This window comes from Ursus maritimus, unplaced genomic scaffold, assembly GCF_017311325.1.
Source record: "Ursus maritimus isolate PB19 unplaced genomic scaffold, ASM1731132v1 scaffold_9, whole genome shotgun sequence".
NCBI classification, from domain to species: domain Eukaryota; kingdom Metazoa; phylum Chordata; class Mammalia; order Carnivora; family Ursidae; genus Ursus; species Ursus maritimus.
In genome coordinates, this window is record NW_024427107.1 from 40,508,810 (window position 1) to 40,514,495 (window position 5,686).

A 5,686-nucleotide genomic window follows, 5' to 3' on the forward strand; every position below is an offset into this window, starting at 1 on the left:
ACCAGTTGAGAGAATAATCTCAATTCTCCAGAGTACAGGGCTGGCCTCAGGCCCTGCATCAGCTAGGAAGCTGGAGCTGCTGGGTGCAAAGCAGAGCACCCCACAAGAAAACCCCTGCTCATCCTGAAGGAGCACCTTGTCCCCCAACTGCGATGCCACGTGAGGGTAACTTACTGGGGCCCAGGCCAGTTAAGTGGCAGCTACAAGGCAGAAAACCATGCTGGCGCCATTGTGGTTGGGCAGCTGCGGGTTCCCAACTGCAAACTGCGCCCACCCCCACCCCACCCCCCGCGGCTACAGCTCCAAATCCAGGTGAGAGAAGCCAGCTTATGCCTAGAATATAGACAACTCTGCCACAGAAAAGGTGCCTCTGGAGGAACTTTCCATGGGGCAGCACAAGTTAATCTTTTGGTTTCCTGAAGTCAGAGGCTGCCTTGAGATATCCCATATGTCCTGCAAGGGCAACCAACCTCGGGTGGGCAGAGTATTCAGGAGCCCCGCCAGGCACGGGAAGAGCTCATTCTCATCTGTCCTGAGTCATAGCTGGCATTTACATGACACACCTGCTGAGGCCCCGTGGGAAGGACAAAGATGAGTCCTGGGGAGAGGTGGAAAGAGGGCTGGCCTGGGCACCGGCAGGAGAGGGTTCTGGCTCTCTCTCTACCATAGGTGGCTGGAGCTAAACAATCTAACCCTTCTGAGCCTCAGTCTCACCATTAGAAAAATGGGAGACTGTGTTGGATCACCTCTTTACGCTCCCCATAGACCTCCAGCACAATGAGGAAGTGGGGTAGGACTAACTATGCAAAGTTCCTTTGGCTCTGCTTTCCGGAGGAGTCAGAAAGGACAGGAGCTGCTGGAGAGCCCCCAACATGCTAAAGCTGTTCAGTGAGGTGGCCGCAAGGCACATCAGGTGAATGAGCACTTGAAATAGGACTTGCATGACCAAAAATCTGAATTTCAGATTTTATTTAATTTTAATCCACTTTAAATTCAAATTTGAAAGCTGACAATTGAGTCAATTTTTGGAAACTTTCAAGTATGTTCTGAACAACTGATGAACTATTTCTCATGAAAATTTTACATATGAATTAAGATGTGATGTTCAAAATATACACCAGAGTGTATTTCCAAAGACTTAGTGCCCCCTCAAAAATAACGTAAAATATCTCAATAATTCTTATGTTAATTATATGTTGAAATAAGAAGGAATTTTGGAATATGTTAGGATAAATAAAATATATTAAAAAAATTAATTTCACCTATTTCTTTTTCTTTTTTAATGTGGCTACTAGAAAACTTAAACGTACATATAACTCACATTATATACTTCTACTGGCCTTCTAGAAAAATCTCTCTAAAATCTTGATAGTCTAACCTTCCAATTACCCAGGGACTGGCCCTATCCAGTCACTGCTATCCTTCACCTTCGCTCCTGCCCAGAAATGGAGGCTCCTGATGGGGCTGGTTCTATGTGGAGCTGTAAGTCAAAGCAGAGCCTCAGACTTCACTTCTCACTACATGTCACAGACATTTTCTTTTAATTTTTTAAAAAGTAAACTCAACCCCAACATGGAGCCCAAACTCATCACCCTGAGATCAAGAGTCTCACACTCTACCAACTGAGTCAGCCAGGCGCGCCCCGGTCATGGACTTTTTGATATTTACAACTCTAGGGTAATAACAAAAGTAAAGTGAAAATTCCAGAGAAAGCATGTGTCCTAAGAGGACAAATTTACAAATACAATTCTGAAATTTCGGAAAGAGGTAGGGTCAAGGAAGGCTAGGTAAGGTAGCACTGCTATTGTCTGGGGCATCTGCGAGCTTTCCACAGTAACTAACCAACCTCAGCCAATCTACCAGGGCAGTCTCACCCCAGTGGAGAAAAGAAACAAAGTATCTGGGCCCCAGCATTTCAAGAAGGCAGCTTTGTCCCTGTTCTCCTGGCTCAAAAGACCTCCCTCCCTCCCCAAATAAGTCTTTTTCATTTTAAAATTAAACAAAACTACATTATAAACAGTTTAGAAAATAGGGAGAATAATTATTTCACTGCCTTGCTGCAACCACTGTTAGCATTTTATGCATTTTCTTCTCCACATAAGGTTTCTTTTCATCAGGACGTCTAGTGAATGCACAATACTGTATCCTGCTTTGTTACTTAACATTTTATCATTAATGCTTTTCGTATTATTACATGAGTTAGAAATGCTCTGTGGGGAGAGAAAGGTGGCTAAGTTTAATACTGAGGGGGAAGAGCATTCTTAGAAAAGGCGTTGCTAGTCTAGAAGAGCTTGTTAGAATAATTTATTTTCTTATTTTTGAGACAGGCAAGCGACCAACAGTCAGTGTGGCTCTGGCATTACCCTGCTGTGTTTGAAATCTTGGCTTTGCTGTTTGCAGCTTGCATGAACTTAAGTATTTAGTAAACTTTTGCTGCCTCAGTTTCCTCATCCCTAAAATGGGGAGGATAGTGCCAATGTGAGGATTAAGTGTGTCTCCCTCAGAATAGTGCCAGACACACAGCAGGCAGCCAGTAAATATTAACTCAGAATATTAAATATAACTTGGAATACTTAAGTCCACTCCAAGCCAGCAGTGTGACTGTAAGCCGCTTAGCATCTTTGGGTCTGAATGTTTTTATCTGCAAAATGTTTATATAATAATTAGAGCTACAATCTACTGAATACTCATTGTACGTGACAGTGAGTTGAGGTAATTGTCATGTTTCACTAACAGGAAACTGAGGCTCCGAAATTAAGTAACTCGCTCGAAAGTGACAGAGCTGGTCAGGTGTGGAGCCAGCATTAGAGCATAAATCCGTGTGGGTCCACGTGTCTTGCTTTTCCCTGCACATGATGATTGCTCAGGCTCCTTTCAGCCTCACCTCTGCTTCTATGAACTTCAGAGAACAGTGCTTTTCAGTTGATTTTGACTGCCAGTAGGAGGCTCCAAAAACAACATTTTTAAATAAAAAAAACAAAAACAAAAAAAACAAAAACCCACAACTTTGATGATCTAACTTTGTGAACCATGTGTACAGTTGTGGCTTCTTGACAGTTTCGAAATATCAGGTGGTGAACCTAACACATCTTCACTGAAAAGCGGCCTCAAAATGATTTTTCTCCTTACAGCCCACCCTTTTTAGTTTAGAAAAATAAATGTGCTGGTAATTTAGAATGGATTGTAAACTGCAGAAAAACCGAGCCAAGAAAGTTGTCTTCGCTTGTTCTGTTTCTACAACGCCTATTCAACCGGTCATAGGGGGTTATTCTCCCAGAGACCCACCACTGTCTGCCCTGAAGGATGAACGACAGTGGGCACAGACAGCAGTAAGTCGTCATTCCCTGCCTATAAACCTTCCATTTTTAAGGTAGGGCCATTCCCAAGAGAAGTATGAGGGAACAACTGAGCAAGCAAGCATTCACAGAAAAGAACAAAAGATGAGATGAAAAAACAAAAGAGACCTTGGTCATATAAATTAATGAGGTCCTGGTTCCAGGTAGGGGCCTTTAAAAACTATGCTGCCAGTTCAGAATTATAGTGGCTGTGACTTAAAATGAAATGCTTCCCAGGGATTTCACAAATACAACAATGTATTTCAATTACCAAGCAAATGATTTCAGGATCTTACCTCATTATTACCTCTGTTCAATGACCCCATGGGTCACTTTCTCCTCCCCTTTTCCAAAACTACTCTGCATTTAGAAAAGGCTCTTTTAGCAACAAATGCCCAAATACTTGGGAGTTACAGATGGAAGGGGGCTCTTCCTTAACCTCTCCCAAACTGTAATCAACACAGAAGATGATGAAAACAGGCAACTAGGAAATGTAATACAAAACGAGGAATGCCCACATAAAATTCATCTGCAACTTTGAAAGGGAAAACACCATTCCCTTTTTTAATCGGCTGTGTGGCCTCGAGTAAAATAACTTAATCTCTCTGGGCCTCGGGCTTCCCATCCACAAGATAATAAAACCTACTTCAGAGGGTCTCGGTGAGGAGCAACTGCGGTAACTGGTGCACGTAAAGCCCTCAGCATAGTATACGGCACAGAGTAAGCGCTCCATCGGCGGCAGGGGAAAACGATGAGGATCTGACCCTTGACGGGCAAGTACAGTGCCCCTTCCACAGGTGCAGCCTCAAAGAGCGAGGTGTAAGATCAAGCAGGGTCAGGGGACTTGCAGCGGGCAGGCGGACCCCCGGGGCACTTTAGGCGCTGGTGGCCGCGGAAGAGAGGAGGGCTCCCCGGGCCGCAGGGCGACCCGGGGCGTCGAGGGCTGGCGGGGGCGGCGAGGAGCGCGGGGCGGCCGAGCGGGCGGAGCGGGGCGCCGCCGTCGCTCCTCCCGGAGCCCGGAGCCCCCGACGCCAGTCCAACGGCCGAGGGCAGGAGGAGGAGGAGTGGAGGGGAGTGAGGAGGAGCAGGAGGAGAAAGAGGAGGAGGTCCTGCCGCGGCCAAGAAAACAGGCCACGCTCGCGGGAGGAGGCAGAAACCAAACACCCACCCGCCGCCCAGCGCGCGGCTCGTCCGCCTCCGCCCGCACCTCCGGGCCGCGGGCCGGCCGCCGCCAGGGGCAGAGGCGGGAGGCGCGGCCCGCGGCCGGTCCGAGGCCCGCGGGCCGGCAGGAGCGAGCGGCCCCGGGCGCCGGCCCCGCCCGCACTTACGTGGGCCCGACCGGCAGCGGAGACGGGCGGCGAAGGCGGCGGGCGCGTCGCTCGGGCGGGGACCGGCGGGGACCGGCGCGCAGGGGCTGCTGAGGTAGCTGCGGCTCCCGGACGGCGGGCGCGGGGCGCGGAGCCTGCCCGCCTGTCCCGTTGCTGAACCACTGGCCGCCGGCCGCCCGTCTCGCTCCTTTTGTTGTTGTGCTGCGCTCGGAACAGCTGATCGGCCGCTGAGCCCGCCCGTCGGGCCCGCCCGCCCGGCCGCCCCGCCCCGGGGCCGCGCCAGGCCCGACCCCACCAATCGGCGGCGCGGGGGCCCCGGGGCCGCCCTGCGAGAGGTTGTCACTAACGCACGTGACCTGGCGCCGAGCCGGGCGACTCTCTCAAGTTAGAAACAAGCCCGGGCAACAAAAGCCGGGGCGCGGAGGGGCGACCAGAGGGGCGACCAGAGGGGCGAGCGGAAGGGAGGGCGAGAAGGGGGTGTGTGTCGGGTGCCGGCACTGGGGCGACCGGGAAGGGGAGCAGGGGAGGGCCGGGGGGAGCAGAAATGGGAGCCCGCAGGAGTGTGAGGAAGAACGGGAAGGGTGAGAGGAGAGGAAGAGCCCCGACCCCAGCGACCCTTTGCCCGAGTAAGGGCCCGAGGGTTTGGGGCACAGAGCGACGTAAAGCCGTGTTTGCTGTGAGAGGAAAATTAAGGGCGTTGAGAGTGATGGAGGCCAAAGGCCCCAAGGGGCCCACTGAGGCCATTGTAGGGGTAAAGCCTTAGACGTGGCCCTGTAAAGGCAGGTCCACTTCTTGGCCTTCTTGGGAAAGAAAGTCTGGCTCCAGATACAGGGGGTGCTGGCCCACTTAACCTCGTTTTTGAGCCAGACCCCATCACCCTGTGATAACTGACACGGGGAGCTGACTGAACTTGCCTGCAGGCTCAGGATTCAACCTACAGTCGGGCAAGGCAGAAGGGGCCATGAGACCAGACCCCAAGGCAGAGAGGTCCGTGTCTGGAGGGCCCTCTGCTCCAGCAGACCT

At 51.0% G+C, this 5,686-nt stretch overlaps 1 protein-coding gene across 2 annotated transcripts in view; it reads right to left on the minus strand.

Annotated features, from left to right (window-relative positions):
* TP53INP1 (tumor protein p53 inducible nuclear protein 1) overlaps positions 1-4,898 on the minus strand; it is a 17,957-nt gene extending 13,059 nt beyond the window's left edge. Inside the window, exon 1 of one of the 2 annotated variants that reach the window (XM_040625838.1) lies at positions 4,664-4,898. The gene's annotated coding sequence lies outside the window, so the exon portion shown is untranslated. The remainder of the gene's footprint in view (positions 1-4,663) is intronic. The other variant, XM_040625839.1, reaches the window with a different exon arrangement.
* Between the last annotated feature and the right edge of the window lie 788 nt (positions 4,899-5,686).